The sequence below is a fragment of the Aythya ferina genome (genome assembly GCF_964211825.1).
Source record: "Aythya ferina genome assembly, chromosome: 22".
Classification (NCBI taxonomy): Eukaryota; Metazoa; Chordata; class Aves; order Anseriformes; family Anatidae; genus Aythya; species Aythya ferina.
This window is the reverse complement of record NC_140320.1, coordinates 3,543,929-3,569,565: the sequence shown is the minus strand read 5'-3', so window position 1 is coordinate 3,569,565 and position 25,637 is coordinate 3,543,929. Positions and strand designations below refer to the sequence as shown.

The 25,637-nt window shown below is 45.8% G+C and overlaps 1 long non-coding RNA gene across 1 annotated transcript in view; it reads left to right on the top strand.

Moving 5' to 3' along the window:
• Positions 1-7,235, top strand: part of LOC311422441 — a 33,587-nt gene extending 26,352 nt beyond the window's left edge. Inside the window, exon 4 of the long non-coding RNA XR_014685363.1 lies at positions 7,133-7,235. This is a non-coding gene — a long non-coding RNA (uncharacterized lncRNA). The remainder of the gene's footprint in view (positions 1-7,132) is intronic.
• The last annotated feature ends 18,402 nt before the right edge of the window (positions 7,236-25,637 follow it).

Here is a 25,637-nt window from a genome sequence, read left to right as displayed (position 1 = left end):
GAGCCAGGATTCACTGTGCACAAAGCAAAGCTGATAAAATGGGTGCTCTTACATCGCCTGCGCAGTTCTTGTCTGCACTTGTCTCTCATTTCCCCATCTATGTTTGTGTCTTCCTGCTCGTCAGAAGATGTCTAGCAGCACCCTGTAGCCTGTATTTCGCTGGTACCTTTGAACCACCATAACTTGCAACCAAGAGCTGACATCTGAGTGAAGGAGGGGAATGCCTCAGTTGGGTGGTGCACTTTATTTTTCATGCAGAGGTTCATATCGTGGCTAAGCAGATTACATAAAAGAGTCACTGCTTGATGCAATTTGTGTTAGTTCATTAAGCAGAAGATATGATTAATGTGAACACTTCTTTAATCAACCAAAGATGATGTTACGGACACTTAAAAGCACTGTGTACTTCTGCTCACTTCTCCATATTGCTTTTCTGCCCCAATTTGCAGGAGAGCAGGCCGTTTACAGTCTCTACACACCAGCGCAGAGCCATTCTGAGCCATGCTAGCAGAGAAACTGGAAAAGAATCATCTTCTTCCCCTAAATTTTTTCCCCTAGCTTTTGCCCCTCTGCCATATGCCTTGGATGTTGCACACGATGAAGGAGTTATTCCAACAACTGAGGTATGAACAGCTGTGCAATGCCTAAGCAGGATGTGGAAGGACTGATTTCCTTCTGCAGATGTGCTTTTCACCCAGCAAACCACTACCATGCGTGCCTGTTCAGGCTAACCCAGGAAGAACCGAAGGGATATTTATTGTCATCTCCTTTCTTGGTTCTCTCTGCCCCCGAGCCACTTTGACATAACAGTTATTGTTTCTGTCATTAGCCTCATAAAGATATGAACAGATAGAGGCTTTGCTTGCATTTTACCTCACTGTAGCTGTGCTGTACATGTATTTCCATACCCTTTGTTACCAGTCTCGTTATTTCACTAACAAACGGCTGTCCCCTCACCATCTCATTCTTACAACTGCATCTGCCCCTGGCTGCAGTGGTTCAGCTGAGTGGCTTGGCTGCGTGTCCCTGCTGTAACGGCAGCTACTTGGCAGCTCTTTGCCCAGTCTGGTGTTATCAGACCACGGAGCAAGCTAAACAAAGGGACACAGACACTGCTTACAATTCACTTTGGCTCCTCACTGCAGTCTGGTGATTCTCCATCACATCTCTGCTCATTAGGAATACAGATAACAGACCATCATCAGCTGAGTAGCCTCATCCATAAGAGATAAAACTGATCTGCGTGCTTAGATTGGCAGCCTTGTTCTTGCCTAATCTCACCTTGGAAAGCACAGTAATTGCAGAAACACAGAAAGGAAGCAAAGAGTAAGGGGGTGAGAACCCCGGTGAACGCCTCTTTCTGATTCTACCCCATGAGCCTGTAGGCTTGCACTGCTTCCTAGCCACATCTCGTCTGAGAATCGTGCATTTACACTGCGCATTGTAAGGAAACAGTCTTTTACAAAAATTCTTTTGTTCAAATAAAAGCAGAAATAAACCTTATGCCTGGCCACGAGAATAATGGTAAAAGAACACTGGGTAAAAGAACTCCTTGTACTCAAAGCTTAACTGGTACAATAGGCACCATGTACAAAACATTTTCCTTTGATGCTAGATTTCCTCTATTTTCCCTGTTTTGTTTTTTTCTTAGAACAAAAGCAACATCCCTATGCTCAGATGGCCTTGGTGTCAGATGGCTGTCTTTTGACCCCGTTCTACTGCAAACAATCAAAGCAATGAAAACAAGGTTGTTCGTGTTGGAGTTCAGGCTGTAAACTTGTAGGGTCAGGCAGGTGCACAGTCCTGCTAATAGTACCCGTGGCTTGCAAGGGAACTCCTGCCCCAAATTCTGCACTTGGCTGCAGCAGACAGACCCAGACACGTTTCTTAATGGGTTTCCATTCTCATTGTAGTCTAAACCAGTCCTTTCAATGTTACTTTGAAGTTGGTTTTGGAGAGAGATCCAATACGGCCTGTAATCCAGATCCAGATTTCCTTCCTGGCTGACTTTTTAGCACATATTCCAACCCCCCATCATACGGCTATTCCCAATCTCATTGCCAACAGCTATCTCCTTGCCTGTGGTGAAAATTTATACCAAAGCTTTTGAGACAGTTTCCTCCTTTCAACTCATGCTATTGCAGCCTCCAACTCTGAGCCAAGACTTAAAAGAGTTATAAAGGAAAATAAATAAATAAATAAAAAGCTTCCAGTTTCTAAAATCTATGACTTAATATTGATTTTGGAGATCCCATGAATTGAAACAAGCCTCCTGTGCAGAAATCCTCCAAAGATACCATGTTCACCTTTCCTTTTGACAGATTTTATCGATCTCCATGTTTGTGCCACATGAATGATGGATTATTGCATATCAAACCTTGCAGTAGTCATTTAATGCCTTTGAATAAAACATTTCTCACAGATTAACTGAGCAGTTTTAAGCGAACAACCATTTTCATCTGTTTTAAATTTTCATGGGTACTTTCCTGGAGAACAAGTACATTGTTAATAATTGAAGGGATTGAGACCTTGCTAATCTCTTTGTATTTTAATAAAGTCCTGTTGCACCCTGGTCATTTATTTTTTAAATCTCAGCATTTATAAAAATTCATTAAATTTTATTTCCCTCCCTTTGAAATGAATAATCCTGAGATTACATGAAAAGAAGTGATTGTTTTTGTACCAGGGAGCTGGAATTTATTGTGTCCAGATAGCTGTAAGTGTGCCTTGTGATGGATTCAGGGGATGAGAGGAGAGAGCAACGTTTTTCAGTGGAGGCAGAGATGCATTGGAAGAACGAGTTTAGAAACAGAGGGAGGTGGAGGGAGAAAGAAGCTAGGAAAGGAGGAGACTAAAAGAGAAAGAATAGGGAAGCAGCTTTGTCATAGGCATATGAAAACAAGACAAAGTGTTTGTAGGTAAATACGCAGAAATATATGCATGTAGATGAATGTATTCCTCTCTGTAATATGTTTTTCTCATTCTGTCCCTTCATCCCTCCATCTACAATGCTATTTCAGTGACTTATGTAACTCCTTCTCCAGTTCACCTTTTGTTGCCTCTCACTATCAATCCTTTCCTGTGTCTCAGACCCCACTTCGAATCTTCACTGCCTCTGCTGAGAGCTTCTCCAAGCTTGACTTTACATGGCCCTGCATCTCTTTTTCAAATACAATTACTTCTTTACACACAGCCCCAGGATTACATTTCAAGGGATGAGAGAAAACCCAATAGGTACGTTATTTCTTTTATCATTTTCAAGACAATGTCAACTCTTAGAATGCAGCTCTGAAGACGATTGCATTCCAACGCGTTTCATTAAATTCAGTTGTAAGATAGAGCGTGCTCGGTACGGGAATATGATAAGAAGATTCCTGAAGGCTCCCACAGATGCTGTATGTTAGTCTTACATGGCCAGAACAGCAATTGAATGGAGAGGCTTTGGCAGCAGTAGTGAAAAAAATAACCACAAACAAAATAACTGCATTAGGTGCCCTCATCAGAGGTTGTGCACACAGAGAGCGGGGTTAGCTCTCCAACTCTGTGTTAGTACACATTTTCATGACCAATAGATCTCTGCTGATTCCAGCCACTCTCGAGCTATTCTGCTTTCAGTGCTACATGCGGTAATTGCCCTTTGGTTTGAAGGGACTACGTTGAGAGGGTGGTAATCAAACACTCATGACATAAACGGAGATCTCTGCCTCCTCTGAGAATCCCTTTGAAACATTGCCTGTCTGATATTTGACCATCCTCTGCATAAATCTGTGCCAGGTATTAAAACCATCGAAAAGATGCTGAAATGCTGAGATAAGTTGATGTGTTGGTGGGAGGAACAGGCATTGGGCTGGGCAGCACAGCTGGGGTTTAGATTGACAGACTTCCCTATGAGTGATTTCAAACGGCAAGTTGTGAAAACCTACTGTGAGAAGGAGCTTAAAACTACTCTGCATTAAATCTTCCTCCAGAGGAAAAAATCTTCTTTCACATTTATAATCAAGTTTCTGCTTAGCTGTTTACTGATGAGCTCGTGGCGGAGGTTCACGAAGGGCAGAATTGGTGCAGGAGACAGATTTCTGAACGGTGCTGCTGTTACCGAGCTGAGCAGGTTGGGTTTGATCAGTGTTGAGGGTGGGACTTCTGCAAAAAATGTTACCGTACTGCTAGGAAGGGTTTTCAACAAGCACATCAGTGTATTAGGTACCTCTGATGGGGTCCTGTGGTCACAGAGGGTGGTGTCAGTCCCTGCCAGGTGGATTAGATGTAAACCTGAATGTCTGAGTACCTGAGAACTGGGATGCCTTCCCGTTTGCAGGCTAATATATGGCCTATCTTTATTCCCCCTGGATTTGCACAAGTTAGAGCTCCTTTCACTTCCTATTTCAGACTGTGTAGCATCATCCTTAAATAGCTGTCACATTCCACCCAAGGTGGAATTTGCTGCGTTGCAGTGGTGGGTAGTGATTTCAGGCTTCACACAGGAGGGATATCACATGGAAAGTGAGCTAAACTCTGGGCCATGATCTAGCAGCTTACGCACTTCTGGGACACTGGATTATCCACGTGCAGGCAGCTTCCCAGAGCCAGGCACGGCTGGCACAGCCGTCTGTATCACCCCATCCCTGGCTTTTCAGATGCACATCCACGACGCTCCAAGGATACCTCCTATGTACTCAGTGTTTGTCCAGCTCTGTTGTACAGTAAATCAGGTCCCAAACACAGTCAAGCAGCACCAAACACCGCCTGATTTGCATTTACTGCTCCTGCTGTGCTTTCCATTACAGTCCTTGCCTCTTGCATCTACAGTCAGTGAAGAAGGTTCCCTCCTAAGGCAATAAATAGCTGGCTTGTCCTCTTCTTGAAAGTGAAATAGAGGCCAGTTTACACCTTTCCACCATGCATCTGTTTAGAGCAGTTGCCTTCTACCAGGTCAACAGCCTGTCCCTATGTACCTACTTGTCTCTGAAAGATACGACTGCCACTTTCCTGCAGTCCAGGCCCAGTTGACTGTGACTGATGGCTTTGCTTAGACCTTGGGAACTTCAGGCCAGTGGTACCTCTCAGAGGAAATAAGGATTTAGCCTTTTTAGAAAACAAACGACTTGTCTGGAAGTTTACTCTCTCTCTGGGGTATAATGCAATCAGTGCTCACACGACTGCTGCACGTACTCCCTGTGACCACAGGCTGGAGGGTAACGCCAGCCTGGGCTCAGCTGCAAGCTCTTTGTGCTTCTGTGACATGGTCTTATTTGGGCTGGAAGTGCAGCGATTTCACTGCTCTTGTCACCTGGAGCTCCAGCCTCTTGATGATCCTATTTTTGCAACTGGCTTATCCCAAACTGACCTCTTTTAGCTGCTACTTAGCAAATGCACAGCCACGTGCACGACCATGAGACATGGCTATGCAGCCACACATCCCCGAATCATTCGTGCCACTCCATTCTCTCCCCCTGCTCCCTCCCGATGCGCTCCTATGCATTTTTAGCATCCAACAGAATTGTGCAGCTTAATCTCCTCAACACACAGGCTGGCATGGGCATGTGCTTTCTTGCTTGTACATGCAGCCAAGCACACAATCCCAAATTCACAACCAAAAATATTCATACTGTTTTTTTCTTCCTTGTGCATTTGTGCACACAGTTCCAGCATTTGTTCTTTGAATCACAAGCACGATCACTTTCACCTGTATGGACTCTGGATCTCCTACTTCCCCAATCAGTCTCACAATCCCTCAGACCTGGTTGGTTTTGCACAGGCAGACACCATCCCTTGAAATCATCAGGTCTGTGTTCACACCACTTCATGATGCACACTGTGTCAGAGAGAAAGTTGTCCACACCACGCTCCCCTGCATCACACAGCCACTGTCAGCATGGGGCACACAGAAATGCATGTTTTTATTTTTACTTTACTTAAGATGGACAAAATTAATGAACTGAGCTTCGCTCTAGGATCAGTAAAGCAGCTGTGGGAATGTTTGGAAATCATGTTACATTCAAGGTCTGTTATTTTTTAATATCCCCATTTCCCCAGGTGTATTTTCAAATATGATCTATGGGTGAATACTGAGCCAGCTGTAACCCTGACAACAGTGACCCAGATGGTAATCAGCAAAATGGACTAATTGAATAATGTTGAGTTAGAATCGGTGCTTTGTGGAACTCGGTTAGACCCTGCAGTAACTCGGTGTAATTTAAAGATGTTGGGTGAATTTCACATTGTCCACCCGGATCCCACACCTGGAGATGCTGAGAGCGACTTGCATATGGACTGCACAGACAGTAGGAGAGAAGTGGCCTGGTGCAGCACGGGGAGATCTTTCTGGAATTAAAACAGCTGGATTTATTTATCCCCATAAAACTCTTTGAGGCCCTTGAATTAGCCGGAGACACAGCTATACCTCACCAATTACAGCCATATTCGGGGGCAGATCTGCCATATCCAGTAGAGTCAGTGTTTTTAGGGCTGTCCATTAGTTTATGGGGCTGGTCTGTGCCCTGAGAAGGGAGGACCATGGAGCAGGTCCGTGTATGCTTTTTGCTCAGCTGGAGGACTAACCCAGGTTGTTAGCATGAAACTCATTTCAGGTGTAACAAGCTGCAGCAACGGGGACAGCAGTGGGATGGGTCCCCATGGAGCAGAGTATTTGTGCTCAGGGAGGACAAATCTTTGAGGACACAAGCAGAAGGAGTGGCATTAAATGAGTCATCCCACATAGAGAAATGTCAGCCATTGGAGGGAGAACGTCCAAATGATTGCCAAAAAGAGGTGAGGAGCTGGGTCAGGCCTCCCTGCCTGTTGTGGCCACCACGAGCACAGGGCTGCAAGGCTGGACAAGGCTGTGGGGGGCACGCTAGGCACCCCAGGACCTTTGTGTCTGGATCAGCCAGCTGCAGAAATAGAGCGGGGTGATGGGAAGGAGAAAGGACAGTTTCCCTGAATGGGAAGGGGCGTTGTCTTTCTGCCATTAACCTTTGGGACTCTCTTTGGCAGCCCTAGCAAGGAGAAGAATAATGAGCAGTGGCCAGTGATGTTGCTGTGCAAAGAGCGTTCCAGCCAACTGATTTATGGGGCAACTAAATAATTCAGCCTGCCCCTGCAATGCTTGTATTAATTCTTCCTCTGTCACCAGGGCTGAGATGTGCCTGGGGAACAGTTACGGGCTGAGAGCAGCTGCTTGGCACGCTCCTCTTCCTCACTGCGCCTGGGACATTGGAGCCAGGACCAGACAGGAGGGTACGAAAGAAAGGGGTAACTATAAACGTGTCTGCATCAGGGCAGCTGTGCTTGTCTGACTTGTTTTCGTACTTAAGTGATAAATCTTTGTTTGGAGAGTACAGTGAGAGCGTGGGGTTGATAAGAACGGAGGGTGGGGGTGGGATTTACCACCTTCTTGTTAGCATAGATAATGCTGCCTAAAAATACCTTCTCCTAAAACCTTCCTTTTTCCTGTCTATGTTTTGCCTTCAGCAAACTCCGGCAGTGTTCATTTTGGTAGGTGCTGGGGCCTGGTACACATCTCATTACTCAAAAGCTTGGGATTGTGACACATCGCATTTTAGCAAGGTGGGGATGGGGCTCTTCTCCCAGGCACCAAGGGATAAGATGAGGGGAGATGGCCTCAAGTTGTGCCAGGGGAGGTTTAGGTTGGGTATTAGGAGAAACATCTTTACCGAAAGGGTTGTGCAGCACTGCAATAGGCTGCCCAGGGAAGGGGATGAGGCACCATCCCTGGAGGTCTTCAAGAAACACATAAACGTAAAACTTAGTAGCATGGTTTAGCCGTGGGCTTCAGCATGATGTGAAAGGTTGGACTAGATGATCTTGGAGGCCTTTTCCAGCCTGAATCATTCTATGATTACCTTATGCTTCACTCTTCCCTTTTATCTTTTTGGCTACTGACCACCTGTGTCTTATATTTTTCTTCTGGCAAAGGAAGAACCAGAGAATGCTTTAAATCAAGGCCAGCCAGTGTTGCCATGAGTTAAAAGTCACATTCACCTTCTGAGTAAAGACTGAGTAATTGACACTGCTCCGCTTCAGAGCACAGGGCCCTGCAGCCCTGTTCCTTCTGTCCCATAGTCAAAAGCTCTGGAAGACTTGTCCAGCTGCTAGGGGTTGTGTGGGAGAACTGAAGAAGTCCAAGCAACTTTTTAGTCAGCATAATTCTTGCAGGGTCTGCAGATGATCCAGGAATAGTTCTCGGATGGACAAGGAGCCCAGAGCGATGCAAGATAATTGCCAAGGACAAGAGCGGGTCAGTCCAAGCCTGGAGCAGCCATCAATTTAGCCACGGTAATTCCAGCAGACGTGCACAACTTTGTCCCTGCTTGGGAGCAGAGATCAAGGGAACCTCGGAGCTGCAGAAGCCTGAAGAGCTTTCTCCTGTACACAGTCACTCCAGCGATGGTGATTGCTTGCATGCTGCTAACTCCATTTAAGTGTAACGGCACCAGGAATGTTACAGCTGTAAATATTGTACTCCTGAAAATGAGTCCATTCATGGAAATTGCTGTCCCTAGTGTGAAAATTTCAAAGGTCCATCAGTGGATAAGGTTTGGGAGGGAGAAGTCTGGAGAGAGATGAGGACACGGAGGTATAGGAACAAGGTGGAGGGTGGGAAAGAAGCTGACAGTGTGCTTTTGTCAAGATAGTCAGGGTGACACCTGACATTTTAGAAAGCTGTAAAAAGCCAGAAAGTAAACAAGCCTCATTAATTCCAGCAAAGGGCAATGTACTTAGCTGCCAGCTTCTGCTCTTTTCTTCAGCTTTCCCCCTTATTGTCTAAGGACTTCATTATCGTAAACAGCTTCACAAATTGCATAACAAACAGAGCTTTAAAATATTTAAAGAATAGTTGAATGGTAACCCATATTCCTTGGAGAGAGAGGGTCCTTTCCTTCCTTCCTTCTTTCCATTGCCGTAGATCCCTCCTTTTCTATTTGTCACCTTGTCTCCATTCCCTCAATGTCTTCTTCCTTGCTTTCTGCTTCTGCTTCTGCCCCGCTGCCTCTCTCCTCCTCCCTCAGCTTCTCACTGTGCCAGCCAATACACGTGCCTTATAACGCCTCCAGTGCTCGGCACAGTTCCTCTCCTAGCTGTTGGGAAGGAAGAGATTTGGGGTGGAAAATTTAATGAGGTGATCCATAAGCCAGCTGTTTCCCATTTGTGTTTGTTTCTTGCTGGAACGAGATAATTTGTGCATCCACCTGGCAAACCGAGGGACCAAGTGTCGGGTTTGAGCTCTGTGCCACATGCAGACTTTCACGTGTGTTTGCTCTTGTAGGAGCTGTGGGATGTGGAGCTGTAGCCCTGGGTCCCAGGTAAAAGCAAGCTCAGCCCCACTCCAGGCTGTGCCCAGCAGCAAGCTGCCAGGAGGAGATAGGCGAGCAGGGCGCCTTGCAGATGGAGGAGAGCAGCTTGAGGAAGCAGCTGACACCAAAGAGCACACACAGCGGTGACAGACATTATTTGCAGAGGTGCCAAATCATTTCTGCAGGCGATTTCAGCTCAGGCACAGGGTAGCGAAACCACGCTCCCTCATAATAACCTTTTGTGCTGAGGAGCGCCTGGAATGGATGACAATTCAGCCAGGGGTGCTCTCTCTCTCCTTTCACAGGGCTGGTCTGTTGGCCTACACACGCTGTTAGAAGATGCTGCATTGTTAGGTGTGAAGCATCATATTCTGGCAGTGAATGTATTTTTAAAAATGAAGGACTTGCAGTCTGTTCCTGTTTGTGGGCTGGTGCCTTTTTGAATGACCTGAACCAAAAAAGCTTCAGACTCATCTGCAGTGACTAGAGACAGCTCTGCTGCTTCAGAGAGAAGCAGTTTCATTCTTAGTTTCTTTCTTGCTGCAAAATTCTTGCGAATTCAAACCAGGCACAAGTCAGTATAACAATAAGGCTTGTTTTAGTATTTAACAAGACTACCCAGGGTTATAATCAAAGTGAAATCACCTGTTAGTTCAAATACCGTGCTCCAGGATTTCAGTGTCACTGTGTGCATGAAGGCTGAGAGGTGCTGTGACGTTGGAGATTTGGATACTCCAAACCTTGGACCACGTGGATGGGCACAGATTGAATACTGCTGGGCAGCCTGGGTGCTGTAGGGCCAGACGCAGCCTGGTTGTGTGCAGGGACATCATCACCCCCAGGGAAACTCAGGGTGATCAGAAGAGGTGTGACATTCTTATCTTATGGCTCTTGGCCTTCTGCATAAAGGAAAACGGGGGCAAAAATGCAGCCATTCTCACTTGAAATTAATCCAGCACAGATATGATGAGAGAAGCTTCTTCTTTGGTCGGAGGATCAGCTGGAGAGCGGTCTCCTGTCTTCTGCGTCCCACCCGCCCATCCTTCAGAAGTTTCCTGTTACAGGAACCTGGAATTCACTCTCAGCTAGCCATGGCTCGTGGTTAATAGTGCCGCTAAATTCAGTGCCACCAGGATCTTTGCTCCTGCTGGAGAATCACCATGGAGACCCTGATGTGACTGTGTACCCAGCACACCTCTTGGCCCTGGCATTAATCCTTCTGCAATGTACCACAAAGTCAGCTCTAGCTTGGAGGAGTGATCAAATAAATATGAAAACTGCTCCCAGAGGAGGTAAATATTCGCCAGACAAGCAGAAAGAAAAGCAATAATATACCATGTAAGCTACTGCCTTTTATTAGCTCAGCTCCCTTTTCTCCCCTTGTAAAGTATTGTTGCACTGTTATATTAATCTTTACTCTGAAGCAAATTAAAGCAGGGACAGTTGTCAGAGTATTATTAAGAACATCTGTTTAATTAGGGCTGCCTTTGCATCAATTTGAGAGAGAAGTGTAACACCCCTGTTCACCCACTCCTGCTGTCTCACTCCCCCTTCCTACCCTTCCCCGGCTACATTGAGTGCCGGAGGAGGAACGTGCGGAGAATACAGGAGCACCTGGGGCCTCCGTGACATCTCGTTTCCTCTGTTCATGAGAGGTGTCAGCTCCTCCGATTAATGCTGGGGAAGGAGGCAGGGCAGGCGGGGAGGTGTAGCTGTTGTGAGGGTTTTTTTAGTGGTCTCTGTCTTGAGAGCCTCTATCCCTACTTTCTTTCCCCCAGAAAATAATTGGGAATTCTGTAAAGTGTTCACGAATAACTATTAATTATCATTAGCAATTTGCCATTCCAGGCCAGCCTTTCATCTGGGGATCTCAGAGCAGTTTTACAAATGCTAATTAATTGAGACTACTTCATGAAGTAGTCTGTTAAACTCATTTTACAGGGGTAAATCAAGGCTAAGAGATACAAAGTGCCTTGCTTGAGTCTATGGTGATGCTGACAGTGGAACCCAGACTGCCACGCTACAAACCCTGCTGCAACCCCTCCAGAGGTGAGGTTCTCAACTGCTCACCTTCACCGCAGTGCCCTGGCTGGATGTGGCATCCCCCCGACACTTACAGAGTCACTAAGGTTTCACCTCATCCATTTATTTATGATGAGAAGGTTCACAGGAGACAGGTCCACTGGTAGCAATAAAATGCGATGGTCCACATGCAGTCTGCTTGTGATCGCCATGATTTGAAGAGAGATGTGGAGTTGCTCTAAACATACCCTGTTCTTCCTTAAACATTTGTTACTGGTCTTTGTCAAAGCTGTGATGCAGGAGGGCTCCAACCCATTCAAAAGAGTTCTTACAGCCCTATACCTTCCTGCCTGTCTTTCTCCAAGTATCTCTGCATTTTGATGTGTCTCCAGGTTGCAGTGTCTGATTGTCTAGGCACCATTCCTTCTGTATTTATGTAGCCACTTACCCAGGCAGCCAGCAGTGAATTAATCATTATGTCCACAGCCTCAGCTGGGAGAGGTATTGACTCAGAGATTCAAGTCCAGGAGGCCAAGAACTTGTTTGTTACCTGATAAGACTAAACTTCATTTGGAGCTGCCCAAGATGTCAAGAGTGGTTTAATGAACTAACTTCGTGAACTATGAAGGTTGGAGCTCAGCCCTGCCACTGCACAGGAAACACAGTTTGTCTGTCTGATTGGTCTTACTCAGTGCTCAGCAGTTCAGCCTGCTGCAGATCCCCGTGTTTCAGGGAAGCACTTCCAGCGAGGAACAGTTATGAATTCACGAGGGTTAAGAAAAGCAGCTCTAACTTCTCCCCTTTCTCTTCATGCTCTATCCGTCCCATCGCATGTTTTTGAAAATTAGAAATTTTGATAGAGTCAAACCTTTGTCTCCGTTTAGCACAGACCACTTTCCCCTAAGAGTGTATTCCCTGAAAGGTCTGCCCCTTCTGTTGCATAAATTGTTCGCATGCTCAGGCTATCTGATGAGTTAATCAGGTTTCGAGCTGTGTCAGGTCACTCAGTTCAAAGCAGTCCATACCTATGTGTGAATCCAAATTCCATTGAGGAGTCTGAGATATTGTAGCAAGAGCTGTTTTATATTCTAGAAACGGAAAAAAAAAAATCATAAATTGTAGCTCAGTTTATAAGTGCAGGGAAATATCTGCAGTTCGGAGATAGTCTAAAGAATCTGGACTCTGAATCTTTGAGGCTTTCCCATCATTATAAGAATTAGCCATATAATTAGGTATTATCTGAGAATTATCCATAAATACCACAACATGATATTTGCTAAGTAATAATTAGACTATGAAAGGAAGTCAAATAATACCTTTGTCTAGAAAATTAAAGGCCCTGCACTGCATTTATAGAGCACCATGCTGAGGGGGTAATAGGGTTTAAAATTGCAGTAAATTACAGCCAGACCAAATCTCAGCCCCCTTAAGCATAAAGAAGCTACAGGGCAAAATAAAATCAGGTCTTCTAAGAAATTTCAGAGTCAGAAAGCTACGCAGAACCCATTTTTTTCCAGCAAGTGTGAAATCAAGTCAGTGAAAGATGCAGGCGTCACAGCGTGCTTTGCCATCCAGTTCCAAAGGAGATGTTTGGCCGTCAGCAGCGTGATGGAAGGAGCCTGAACCATTGCTGCTGCGAGGGTCAATGCTGTACAGGAGCCTCTCCTGCTGCACCCAGCTCCCTGGGCATTGCACAGCGCCAGGTGCTGGCTCTACAACATCCCCCACTGATTTCCAAACTCGGGCTCTTTTCAGGAATACAGGACTTTTCTTTTCTGAACTTTCACTGTCTTGGGGTGAAGTAAGAACTCCCAAAGATAGAAAGGATTTCAAGGGACAGATTTGTTTTGCTTTGCAATGTTTCCGGATCCTCCTGATGAGCACAGTAGAATCTTATGTATTTATTTATTTTATGCATTTATTTATCATCATTAGAGATTTTGAATTGAACCTAAGGAAGACAAACAAGCAAATTTCACTGAATTTTGTATTTCCCTTGGATTCATTTCAGAATTGCAGGAACAAGCACGGCAGGCCCTCAATTATGCAGCAAGCCTTTGCTGCATATAACAAAGTGTTGAGCATCTCAAAGACCACAGATTTAAAGGAAAACTAAAATGTTACATCACTTGTTTCAACTTTGCCCTCCCTTGCTGAACACGGTGTAAAACAGGGAGAGTAACCTTTCACGTGGGACTTCATCTCAGGGTGACACACAGAAATGGACCCGAGGCTGTGTAGTACATGCATACAGATGAACACTTCACAAAGGATTGGGAGGAAGTGAACGGTTCTGCACGCACAGCAGGAGCAGGAAAGCAACTTGCAAACAAGGCTTAGGGCCACACAAAGAGCTTTGAAGGTAAAAAAATAACAAATGCTGAGCAGCTGCTCATTTGCAGGGCACCCACCATATGTGTTGGGCAGAGCAGAGTCGGCTTTGGATGAGGATGGGGTGACAGAGGTAGGATGTGCCAGGACACGCTGGTGGCAAACTGGTCACAGTGCAGCTGCAGAGAGCCAAACGTGAACTTAACCGAACTAAACGTGGCTGGGGAAGCTTAGCTCTGAAGTTGTCTGACTTGTGCATGCTGGAACTTGGAACTTGACCATTAAAGGTAGTGTTTAAGGTTGTTTTATTCCCCCCTCTCTCAATCTGGTTCTTTTGATTTTAGTACTGGTGGTTTCTGTGTAGCAGACTAAGCCCAGTACTGGTATCCTGTCTGGATTTACTGAAGTAGTGTTGCATCCTGTGGCTGGTTGTCTGTGGGATTTTTCAGGAATGAAAGCAGCATTCGACTTCTGGAAATGGAAAAGAAGAAGGGCACACTTCTTACGTGAGGCTTCCTTATTCCTCTTCCTGCGTGCTTTGCTTGTGGGATTACCCTCCAGACCACGTTTACGTTTCCTCTCCTGCGCTACCAAACCTCTAAATGGATACTTTGGTGCCTGGTGCAGCTTGATCAATAATACTTGCTGTCTCTTAGTTACCTGTGGAGAGGGACTATAAATGAGAACAAGCAATTCAACAGGGGGCTGTAACCACTGGCATCAGTCACCCCCTGCAGCAGCTGACACGTGACTCCTTTTGCCTTGATATCAGAAATACCAAGCTATCCTGTGCTCTCTTTCTCGCTTCCCCTGGTTCCTGTTGTGCCCTAGCTTACCTTACACAGCCTCACAAGTCACATTCAGAATAGATTTTGACATCCCAGTTTTTGTTCTTCACCGTTTGCTCTTAATTTGTGAGTCACATATGTCTGATCTTTGAGTGGTGTTTTCTAATTAGAGCATTGCATTGAATGGAAATTTAGTCTCTGTGTGCCTTAAACGCCTCCCTAAATAGATCAGAGCTGGTGCAAGGTGCTGGTGCAGCTTTGTAGCTGTTGGGATCCTCTGCAGGAGGGGACCAAAATGAGCAGATTCTCACGTCAACACCTAGTGCCATCACGATGCCTCAGGCCTCCCAATCTGCAGCTGAGCAAAGGCTCTGCTGGCATGCAGTCAGTGCCCCTTGAAGCGGTGTTTTTTTGGTACAGAGACCTGGCTGTTCACACTGGGGTGTGCAATGCCACCACCCCGCAGCCACCAGCCAGTCTGGATTTATACTGGATTGAGATTTCTGCTGTCTCTGGCTTAGAGCAGGTGATGGATGGGGGTCTGGCATCCAGATTTAATTCCTTTTTTTTAACCTTCTCCCTCTGGCAAAGTCCATAGGTTTCAGGAGGTCTGAATCCTGCCCTGGGTTATTCAATAAGAGAAAGTGGATGTGAAATTTTCATACCATTAGGAAGTAACAGCTGAGGAAAGAAAACAATTTGTCTAAAAGAAAAAAAATGTTTGAGGGCATCGATGGTGCTTAAATCTGAGCACAAAGTGCAGTATAAACATTAGCTGCTGTGCAGGAAGCTGTATCAATTGAAATCTCAAGCAGATTTAAAAATTGTTTTTATTAAAGCTTTGCAGTTCCCCTTTCAGCCTTTTTATTGTAGGTTTTAAATTCTAATGTGTGCAGAGGACAAAGTAGGTGGCTTAAACCTGCCACTGCCCAGTGAACTCTGGCTTTGTGCAGCAAATACTTCATGGTATACAGGGAGCCCTCTGCCCAGGAGGCTCTGAAGTCGGTAGCAGGGGACAAGATGTGCTCCTGTGCTCTGATCCGTGAAGGATCTGCGCTGCGTTTGCTCGCTTCCCAGAAGTAAACACCCGCCTGGTGAGGACAGAAAATTTAAGGGCAGCGCTGTGCTGTTAGCATTAGAACCGGCTTAAAACACTTGTCAATTTGGCTGAGGGTTGCTGGAAAATAAACGTTCTGTGTTCACTGTACACAGCTCCACCAGCCCGGGATGCTCAGATGCTGCAGGAGGTGCTGGTTGCCATTCGGGTGGCTGGGCCCTGGCTCTGGGTGGTGTTCCCCAGCTGGCTGGTGCAGAGGGCCTCGTGCTGTCCACCGGGTGTCTTTATTCTGCAGAGCCCCGTGGATGTAACTGCTGCATCTCAGCCCCAGCCGTATGTAACCCGTATCTCTACCCAAAATTACCGTCTGCCTGTCGGTGGGAGGAATGTTGCACATGAGTGCTCTGTAATCTGCTGCCATCAGGCTCAGCCAGGTTAGTGCAAACATAGCATTTATGCCATGTGAGCTAAGCTGACCGATTATGACTGAAGTGGATCAAGGAAGGCCCTCGAGAAGCAATCTGTCTGCGGAGCTGCAGGGATGGAAACCTTGACAGAAGGGCAGTAGCGGTCCTGCGAGGTAGGAGACAGCATCTTAAACTTCTCCAGCTGGCTCACAGAAGGGCCATCTTTTGGAAGAGGCATTCTGGCACCGGTGAGCCGAGTTTCCTCAGCACATGCAGAGCCATCCCTGTGTGCTATCAGCATAAATCCCATGGCAGCTTTTGAAGACCTTGTTTAGTGGATTGCTGCCTCTCAGCCAGGCTTCCCCGGTGCGTTTGGGTAGATGGGTGAATCTTTTTCCCTTGCTGTTGCCTGTTGTGTAATGTCACTTCATGCTGCTAAACAAGCAGGCTGCGGGCTGCCTCCGCAGTGGTTCCACGTCAGCCGTAGCTGCTCCTCCTCACTCTTCTTGTCCTCATGCTTTCTGTTTTGACTCAGGATTTTTCCAGCAGTGGCAACATAAAACTGAGACAAGGAATTGCATCTTGCTCGCTGCTAATACTCCTCGTTCATCAGCTCTCGCATCATTAGGTCAGCAGAATAATTCTGTTCTCAGGCTCTATAATTTAAATTCCCCCCCCCCCCCCAAAAAAAAAAGTATCCTACAGGCAGTATTTAGGTAGGCCACAGCATGCTTTGTGTACTCTGCTAGATCACTTTCCTGACACTTTTTCAGACTCCTGCACTTAATCCCATTTTCCTATCTTCTCTTTCTCCTGCTGCTTCTCCTGTTTACACAGCCCCAAAAAGCCCAGCTATGCTGATTGCAGACATTTCCATATTCCAGCCCTCTGGCACGTTAGGGATAAATCCCACTGCTTTACAGCCCTAGGTCAGCTTCCTCAGTCTCCAGCAGTCTTCCCCTCTGCAGCTTCTCCCCATCCCACTGCTGGGACATGGGATGCTGCGCTCTCCCTGGTGAGCTTTGGGTCTGAGGCTGTAGATCCAGCAGCTCCAAATCAGCAGATCCCACATGGCAATAGAGAGCAATTGGCACCATCTGCCAGCGTGCAAAGCCTCGTAGGCTTTTCTGTAGCTGGAGATTTCCTCCACTGCCACCTGTATGCCATTTAAATTATGTATGCATCCCCTCCGTGATATCTTTGTTTCCAAATAAAAGGCAGAGATGAGACTGCAAGATGTTACCAGGCTGACGAATTTTCAAGCACTGTAAATCTGCCATGTATCACTTGGAGTCGTTTGGGCTTGGTTTTTGTGGGGTTCTCTCTGGGAAAATGAGAAGTATCCTCCTCTTTGGGTCAGACTGCCATGTTACCTACAGGCCACTGAGCACATCCTTTGGAGAATGACTTTCACTCTGCAGCCCATCAGCCTGGGTCAAAACCAGAGGGAAAGGGCTTAGAGTCCCCTTATTTTCCCTTCATGAGCTCTTCTTCCCCATCTTATCTCTTTCTTCTTTTTTTAAACTTTAACAAAATCAGGACACGGTACTGAGCTTTGGAGTCAGGGTCCCTCGCGGATTATTAGCACAAATAATGAAGAGCACAACTTTACGAGGACAAGGAGTTTGTTAAACTCATTAATTTTATTCATAATAGGGAATTAATGTGCAGAAAGGCAATGCCAGCCTGGCAGTAATTGCTTTTTGGCTTTAAAACGCTAAGTGGAAAAGTTAAAAGTCATTTCCAGCTGCTGCTTCCTTTGTCTTCTCCCTCAGTCCCCTCATCTTCTTCACTCTTCTTCTCTCCTATTTTTGTTTCGTGAGAATAGATTTCTCACTCTTTTTTTTTTTTTGGCTTCTGCCTCTTCTTCATTACGAGTCATTATATTTCATCATTACAAGACTTTGGTCATATTTCATTGCTTCCCCGTGATGTTTGCACAAATTCTTTCTCCCATTGTTAGCATACAAAGGAGAGCCAGGCAGAGAATTCGAGCAGCTCAGGTCTGTATCGATGCTTCAGCTCGTGCTGGAGTTAATGAACAGCCGTATCTCTGGCCACTTTTGGCCTTTGAACAAGCAGATGCAATTTGTTTTCTCTCCTTCCCCTCACTGAATAAGCCACCTCCTTTCAGCAGAGAGATGTCCCATCGCTCAAGGCTAATGACCAGTGCGAGTGGAAATACCATTTCCTGCTCTCTTTAAACTTGAAATAGCTCTTCTTCCTATGGCCTTCAGCATGTGGGAGGAGAAAAGATTATTGAATAAAACAGCTGAAGGAGAGCATTGAGCAGTCTGAAAGCTTGCCTAACACTGTTTGGCATTGAGGTCTTTCCTGCTCTTGGAAAGGAGCATCAGTGGATGTTTACACTGCGAGGAGAAAATCTGCCACGATGAGCTTGCTGTTGTTGTAATGCTGTAACCATGAACTAAACCCCAGGCTTTCTGGTAGATTTGGTGACACTGCCATAAGTGCAACCTAGTCCTGGGCTGAGCACAGAAGTTCATGGTCTGATTCAGGTACGTTTTATGTAGAAGAAAAGCAGTTTGGTTGTCAACATTGCACATACCCAATATGTAATATGTTCAGACTTTTTAATTAGTTTTTATTGTTGCAACAGATTTTATCAATGACCTAAATGCAAGCAGATTCTCAAAAAACATGTGACATTCCCCGAGCCTTCCAGGAGAACTGGAAACCGTAGAGGCAGCTTAGGACTGCCTTTCTTTGAGGGTGCTAAGGTGCTTCAGAGAAAGGCTTGAGAACTGCTCAAAGTCAGCTAAGAAGTCTCAGTTTGGTCTTGCTTTTAATTGCCCAGAGCAGAGCATCAAGTCAGAGAGTCCTGTGATCCAGTTCCAGCTGCAGACCTTGTGACTCATCTCGGCTGTAGCAGCATGTAGGAATAAATGGCTATCATCCTTGTCTGTCTCTTTCCCTCTTCTTTGTTATGCTTTCAGCGCGTGTATGGCTTAATTTTAGTTTGGATAAAAGCAAATGACATTTTAATTTTTATAGCATGATTTATTGTCATTTGGGTTTTAATTTATGAAAAAGTAATTGAAGAGGAAGAGATTTAACCCTGACTGGCATTCGTGATAGCTATGAGCCATTGCTATGAGACTGGAACTATTTCAGGACATATTTTATTCACCCAAGCAGGACAGGGATGTGTCATTTTCTGATACTAGTTCACTGCAAAGTCCTAATTGTTTGCTTGCTGCCTGAAGAATTTCAAAAGATAAATAATCTGATGATCACACTGCACATTTTTTCTACTTGTTTTCTGCAGTCAGAATGACCTATCAAGGAAGGGTACGTGTTGTTTATTCTGTTTCTGTGCTCTGTCACAGACCTTCTCTGTTGTTTCATAGCATGACCTCTATTCCTGATATTCATTCCATTTGACATTCAGGAGTGAGGAAATAGCTCTATTTCCATCCAGCATCATCTCCTGGTACATTTGCATGTAAGGAGATCCTCTCTTGCCCCTTGAAGGCTAAGCTTCTGCTCCGTCTCCACTATCTGACACATTCCTGTGACTGCAGAGCACCAAGGCTGAGAAGAAAAGCATCTCACTGCCAGCAGCCGCACACCCTCAGTGCCCATCCTTCAGTCATTCAGGAGGGATGGGGCCTCCGTTTTTTTCCTTCAGAAATGATAAATTATGTTCCACAGCACCGAAGATTTGTCTGCTATGATTTATAGCTGCTTCGGAGTCTTCTGTCCCTCCTCCTCCTATCATGCCCTCCTCCTGCTGGCACTGGCTGGTGAGCCAGGAAGACTTTCATCTCTCGCTGGCTGCGAGCAGCACAGCTCTGTCCAGGTCCGAAGCAGACGGTGGCTGCCTCATTGTCAGAAGTCCTCCACGCCTCTGCCACGAGCAGTCTGGCAGAAAATACGGTTAGCAGGCTGCCTTTGTAACTCCTGCTCTGTGAACTGCAAAGAGGTTTCATCTTCCTGCAGGGCTGGGCTCTCGGAGCAGGACGTGCCAGTCCCCAGCAGTGCCCCGCAGGCCCCCAGAACAGCGCGGACACACGCTCCAGCACCTCCCTCCCAAGTCATGCAGTGATGCATGGGTCGAGCCCCTGCAGCCTGCAGGGATCCAGCCTCTCTCAGGTGGCTCAGAGCTGGGTCTCCTGGCCCTTTTGTGCCCGCCTGCTGCCCTGGCTGGCTGTGGGAGCACGTCCTCTGCTCCCTCCTGTGCTCTGCAGTGGCCACGAGGCACTTGGCAGCCGGAGGAGCAGTGCGAGTGCTTGGACCCAGCCCCACTGTGTGCCAGGGCCTAATTGGCACAACTGGTCCTTGAATGTTAATCAGGTTCCTTATTAGCATCACCCGGCGAGAGCGCTGGGGACGGAGAGGGCAGGGAAGCAAACAGGAGCATAAGGAGTGCTGCACAAGTCCAGTCGCAGGGTCTAGCTAATCCTCTGTCCTGTCTAAGTGGCTGGCAGGCGCCTGGCTGCAGAGAGGGATCTTTCCCCTAATGCTTTTTCTTTATCTTTTCTAGCAGCTGTGGCCAAGCTTAGTATTTATACGAGTTCTTTTTAAAATCCTCTCGGTCTCTGTTTTATCTGTTAGTGAATTCCACAGCTTAATTATGCATTAAAAAAAAAAAAAGTAATAATTAACCTGTATTCATCATAGATGTGACGCTCTTCCCTTGCTCCCTTCCCCCACGATGTTATTTTATGTATTCACAGGTTCTCATATCTTCGCAGCACGAAGCAGTGGCAAGGTGGATGTGTTAGGAGGGTTCAGTTGGTGCCTGCTGCCATGTACAGCATGGTGAGCACCTGCCGTGGTGGAAGACGAGTATGCACAGGGCTGCAGCCTCTTTTTTTTCCCAGTAAATGTGCACTTGGTCAGTGGGGGTTTATGCAACATTTTCCATGTATTAGAAAAGCAATACAGAAAGAGCTTGGCTCCTCTTTCACCTGCAGAGGGAGCTTTGTGGGGGCCAGGGATAGCTAGCTCTGCCTTCTCTGTACAATTCAGCAAATTTATCAAATTTCAGTCCCTGGGCTGCTAGCCAGAGGCCTTTCACCAGGACTAAACTCACCTGAAGAAAAAAAAATCCCACTGCATTCCCAAGCAAGCTGCCCTGCTTTTCTGCACTTTAACCATCTTGGAGTAAACTGCTAGCGATAGCATCCTCTCCTCGCCTCCCTCCACGGGGTCTGCCTTGTGAGCACAGCACAGGTAAAGCCGAGCAGCGAGCAGATGTTGGCACTTCACACTGCACCTCTCCTCCCTCCCCATCTGCCAGCCCTGGAAGAAGATGTTTCACCAGTAAGTGCAGTGAGGCTTCTTAGGGACCAGCCTCTGCTCAGCCAGAAAAAAAGGAAGGAAGGAAGCAAAGACGTGAGATCCTAACCTATATAAGCAGGCTTCAAAAGTGCAAGTCTAGCAATACAATCCCGGCAAGAGATAAAATCACTGTGCTTTGCATATATTAGAGATGTGATGATAAAACCGGCATTTAGATGGCCTGAAACTCTCAGTGGATTACACCAAGAAATGCAGCCACTAGAGTGGGATCTGAAAATGGAGCTCATTTTGCCAGCCAGCACGTAGCACGATCCTGGGATGATACAAAGCCACGGGTGTGATTTCTTGTCAGTCTAGGCATGTGTTTCTTACACAAAGATTCTTCCCTTTGGAAACATTTTCTCTGCTTGCGATTCCTCTCAGCAGTTTTCTGTGACCTTTGAGTTTAGAAAGCCCTTAAATACCAAAAAGAAGGAAAGCAAAACATTTGCAGTGATAAATTTTCACCCTTGCTGGCAAGTCAGTGCAGTCCTATCTTTGTGGCATTGTCAGGCTTTTATGGATCAAAACCAGAGCTTGTTTCCAACAGCTCGCACTCCTGGTCAGGTACCTTTGCAGTAGGTCATGTTTTGTCTCCACAATGCAAGAAAATGATAGAAAATTTTATAGAAATGCACTTGCTGGAAGCACCCTTCTGCACGGGAGTGAAGGAACTTGCTTTGCTGCAGCTTGCAGGCAGCAGGGTTCAGCTGTCTGCGTTGAGAGGTGCTCACCTCCGTGAGCTGTGTCTGCTTGGATCCCTCCCACTCAGTGTACATCACCCCCACAGTTTCAGGCAGATGTGGTGTGTTTTACAGCCTCTGCTCAACTGCTCGGTTGTCTGGCAGTGTGCTGCTGTAAGGTCTGCTGCTCGTCCTGCCAGTACTGGCTGCATTTCAGTGACAGATGACATTTTCCTGGTGTATGCATAGCTTAGACCCAGCTTTTATTAAGGCTTTCTCCTTGAGCAAAAGGACATGTGTTAGGAGGAGAGACTGGCAGCGGAATCAGGGGGCTCTGGTGCCATCCTGGTGATTGACTAAGAACATACCCTGTCCTGCTTCAAAGGGCACAGCAGGAGTTAAGCAACAGAAAATAACTTTTTCTTGCATCTTCAGGGCTCTCTGAGCCAGCACTTGGCCCAAATACTCTCCCTTCATTGTCTTTTAGAGCCTTGCTCCTTGTGCTATTTCTGTCCCTGCTTAGTTTCTCTCTTGGCTTTCTTTAGCCTTGCTACCCTTTTGCAAACATACAAATCATCACAAAAAATAGCCACCTGCTTGTCTTCTGCTGGGAGTAGCTTGCAAGTGCATTTATTTTGGGTGGTTATTTGTCAGCTTTATTGATGAGACGCGCTTCTTGCGATTCTCAGCTTCTGTATATATCTGCATAATGGATGGGAAGGAGGTGTGAATGCACAAGGCACGTGAACATGTATGCAGTACGTGGATTTTGTAGGGGTGTGGATGTAAATATGCATTATTTTTGGATGTATGCGTGCGCATGTCTTTAGATGACTCTTGCTCGGTGCCAGATGCAGGATATGACAATACAGCAATTTTATGCATATTTGATGCATTTCTGTCTGAATATGGATTATTCTTCGTGTGAATTACTGTTTTAAAAAAACTTCCTTGCCTTCAACTGGCTTATTGTTTCAAGCTCTGCCTCAGTGTGAACTATGAAGGATAGGTAAACAGGTAGACAGAATGGAGTGAGGCAGCTGGGAGATTATTAATATTGAAAATATGAGCAAGCATCAGCCCTTTGATCACAAGGCATGTTTACAAAAGGACCTTTCCACTGCATGAGGATGCTCGCACACTCCACCAAGCTAGTTGGCATTCAGTGCATGCCACAGCAGCTGGTTCTGTCTCTTGCTCTGTGGCTGTCCAGAGAGAGATTGTAAAAAGAGTCGACAGGTAGATAAATAAAGAGAGAAAACTGGGCTATCGTCGGAGACAAATACAGGTTTATGTAGATGCAGCTTGGCAGGAGGCGGGGAGGGATAAGGCACGTTTGCAGGCTGCGTGGAGGAATTGCAGTTGTGCTGGAGCCTCTGGTCTGAAGGGCTTGGGAAGCTGGCTGGGAAGACTGGGAGAGGAGAGGGGACAGAGGGAGAAGCAGTGCTGGTTTGCTGGACCTGCTGTCCAGTTTCAGCTCATCCCAGCTGAGCCACACCAGTGCTGCTTCAGCAGGTTTGCTCCCCCAGGCAGTGAGCTCCCTGTGTTGGTGCTGACTGAGGCCTCCAGGTGCTTTCAAAACAGAAATGATGAGCAGCAGCGTTGTGGTCTGTGCTGTACCCTCACCTCTGTAATGTCCCGAACTGTTTCTGAACCATCTCCTTGGGACACGATTTGAATCACTGGAAGCTGAGAGTGGGAAAAAAACTGCATGATCACCCAGTCGTGTCTGCCCCAGCCTGGTCTGCAGATGTTAATACAATTTCTGTTTGTTTTTCCCCATGGGCAACAAGTGTATGAATCTGATGCCTTTTATTTTTTATGTTTTTAACCTAGGAATCAGCAATATCTTGCAACACTGGATCCACTTCAACACTTAACGGCCTTATCCCAGGTATGTTGTGAGTGATATAAAAACACCCATAGCTGGAGATGACAAAGTGGAATCTCTGTTCCCTGGCTGAGACTGTCAGATGCTGAGCACAGTGTAAATAGTAATAATTAATAATGATGTATGAGTAATGATCTGAAACTCTCCTTTGCTCAGTGCCATCCACATTGGCAGGCAGTGGCAGGAGATGGTTCAGGATTTCATAAACAGTATTTGCAAGCTTTTGTTCAGACTCGGTACAGATGTTCAGTTCAGCCATGTTTGTGCCCCTTTTTATTCACTGTTGGCTAATACATGGCGAGTCTGGCTGCTTGGGGAAAGGGAGTTCCTTGTGCTGGAAATTGTTTTCCCTATTGATAGAGCAATGCATGGCTCTGTTCAGAGCACACTGAAAAAGACTGCTATGGGTAAGTGTGAGAAGGGACCTTAGATCGTTAGAGCTACATGTAATCTTTGTGGAAGGAGAATCTCAGCCCCTTGCCAGTGTGCTCATCAAGGTATGTCTGCCACGTCGGGCTCTAAATTGCATACTCTTCACATCACTGCAGATTAGACCATGTTTGGGATTCAGTGAATTGCTAATCTTAGAAATCTTAGATTTGACTGAAGTGATCTACACACTAAAATGAGGGAATAGAAAGTAAGAAAGGGGGATGATTCGCCTGTCTCAGAGGCCACTAGTATGACAGGTCCCTCACATGACATAAAGAGGAGTTCTACATTTTTATCCTCTGAATCTCTCTGCCCCTGTCTCTTACATAAGGTATTTTTAATAGACTTAACCCCCATCCCTTGTCTTTTCCTCACAAGCACACGCAGTGTTTTATAGGTTTAAGTTCTATATCTTTCTGGCACACATCCACATACAGAAATGCACACAAAAGCTGTTTTTATAGATTTAGTTCCTGTGTATATCTGCCTCATAGTTGGGAAAGCTCCTGTAGCTTTGCTCCTGTGCACATATATAGCCTCTCACATACTCATACAAGAAAGCAAATTTCTACATCTTTAGTTCTGGTGTCACACAGAAGCAGGTTTTGCTTCTTTTCAAAGGTAAGTAGTGTGGGAGGGGGTTGCCTATCTTCACATTACTAGTAGTAAAATAAAAAATCTGCAAATCTCTTTTCTGTGGCAAACCACAGTGTAGCCATAAGAGCTTGAAATGCTTTAATTTAGCTGAAATTACTGGACTCAGTAGAGAGATATCATGGTAAATGTAATGCTTGTGATATACAAGAGATCATCCTAGATAATCAGCTGGCTCCCTCTTATCTTCAGAGAAAGGCTGTGTTTTCTTTTGTACTGTTTACTTCTGCAAGAGAAAATGCCAAAGCAGTAGAAGAGTGTGTGGTAATAGCATTTGTTTCTCTGCTTTTCAAAACTTGAAAAAGGTAGTGGAAGCCAAATATGTTAGTAAAAACAAAGAAAAGATCATTTTTCAATAGCAGGTAATATTTTGCTTTGCTGCAACTTTGTTCTCTTCAGGATTTTCAGTTTTCCTTAGACAAAAATAAGCAAAGCAGTAAGCAAAAAGGAGAAAAAACATATTCATAGAAAATCTGGGTAGAAGAATTTTCCCTGCAAGATTTTTGTCAAAAAAAAAAAAAAAAAAGAACATTTTTTTGCTAGCTTGTCTCTAGACTTTTGATTCAGTCCTACATTTGTCTACCTCTAGTCATGAACTGCTGTAGAATGAATCAGAAGTTTCCTTAATGTTATACCTTACAACTACATTTAGGGCATTTTTCATATAGCATTGCCCCCCTTATTGCCAGCAGTGGTCTACCCACAAGAAGAGGAGTCTTTAGTGGGCGATGCTTACGTTGGGGGGAACACA